This window comes from Colobus angolensis, unplaced genomic scaffold, assembly GCF_000951035.1.
Source record: "Colobus angolensis palliatus isolate OR3802 unplaced genomic scaffold, Cang.pa_1.0 Scaffold65, whole genome shotgun sequence".
In the NCBI taxonomy this organism is placed as follows: Eukaryota; Metazoa; Chordata; class Mammalia; order Primates; family Cercopithecidae; genus Colobus; species Colobus angolensis.
In genome coordinates this window covers 3,132,698-3,134,029 of record NW_012120154.1, presented here as the reverse complement: position 1 = coordinate 3,134,029, position 1,332 = coordinate 3,132,698, and the positions used below count along the sequence as shown (strand labels likewise).

The 1,332-nt window shown below is 56.0% G+C and overlaps 1 protein-coding gene across 2 annotated transcripts in view; it reads right to left on the bottom strand.

Moving 5' to 3' along the window:
- The window catches only part of LOC105527785 (casein kinase I isoform epsilon), a 60,427-nt gene that overhangs the window by 28,169 nt on the left and 30,926 nt on the right, over positions 1 to 1,332 (bottom strand). The window contains exon 1 of one of the 2 annotated variants that reach the window (XM_011964230.1): positions 500 to 603. The exons of the other annotated variant lie outside the window; for it this stretch is intronic. The gene's annotated coding sequence lies outside the window, so the exon portion shown is untranslated. Of the gene's footprint in view, positions 1 to 499; positions 604 to 1,332 lie in introns of those variants that run through there. 2 annotated transcript variants of the gene reach the window in all.

Sequence of the window (1,332 nt, the reverse complement as noted above, 5' to 3'; positions counted from 1 at the left end):
TGATGTCATCCCCGGCCCGCCGCCGCCGCCCCGGAGGATTTAAAGGGCCCGCGCCCTCCGCGCTGGGGGCCGCAGCTGCGAGACGCAGTCCCCCAGCCTCAGTGCAGGGGCGCGGGCTTACGCGTGGGGGTTGGGGAGCGCACAGATACTGACACCCTAATGCAGTCCAGGGCACAGGTGGAAAAGACGGGGTGAGGGGACACAGGGAAGAGGAGAAGAGGAGGGCGCACAAAAAGTGGGGGTGAAGGGATGGGAGGGGAGGGTCTAGACCTCTCCCCGCCTGCCGGGTTCTGTCTCCTCTCCAGGCAGAGCACTGGGCTCCTGCGAAAACAGGCGCTATTCACGACACTGCAAAAGATGTTAGACTGCTGGGGGCTCAGTCCGCCTCCAGGTTCAGAGTGCCGCGGAGAACACAGGCCAGGTTGATTCAGGGCAAGAGATTTGAGGAGACAGCTAGGGATTTCGACACAAGGCCCAGAAAGGTAGCCTGGGCTCATACATTCTCCTCCCGTGGAAAAATCAAGGGCAAAGACCTTTTTTCCTTCTTCTCCTCCCTGCAGCTCAAACTGTGATGGGCACAGAGAGGACCCTCAGATCCCAACCTCATTCTCCCCTGTTGAAGTAGGGGTGCCACAGTACCAAAGCACCGACACCTGAGTCAGGGCTCCGAGTGGTGCACGTTTAGCCAAGTCACCTCCCAGCTCTGAGCTTGGGTTTCCTTAAACAGCAAATGGGAGGAAGTACCCTGTCCTCCCCAGGTCACAGGGAGAATTAATAAAAGCTTCTGGCATCCAGAGCCGCCGATGAAAGGTTGCAGAACAAAGTCATTAAAGCGATGATATTTACACTGTGCCATGCAAAGCTTCCAATTATGACACACCTGTATTCACACAGTTGTGACTGTGGACACGCAAAATGCCTGAGGCCCTGCGTCCAATCCCGGAAGCACAGTTCCTGGGAGGAGTCACTTCTATAATGGCCGTATCTTCCCTCCCCAAGGCTGAGGGACTGAGTCACACACTTGTCCAAACGGGCAGGAATCCCACAGACTAGGTCCTTTCACCGACCAGGAAACTGGCCCATAGAGGGGAAGGGGTGTGCCCAGGACCACAAACCCAAAAGGACAGCTCTGTTCTCCCAGCAATCACCAGGAAACTGGGTCTATCAAGAGCCCATTTCCAAGAGTGAGAAGCCTCCTCCCAGGAGGGCCTGCCTTCAGTGACACCTTTGCTAGAGCAGGGGGTCACCAGCCAAGCGGTGGGCTTTGCTTGGCCTGCGTGGTGCTTTCTGTTGTTGTATTGTTAATTAATCCCCAAAGGTTTTTTTTTTTTT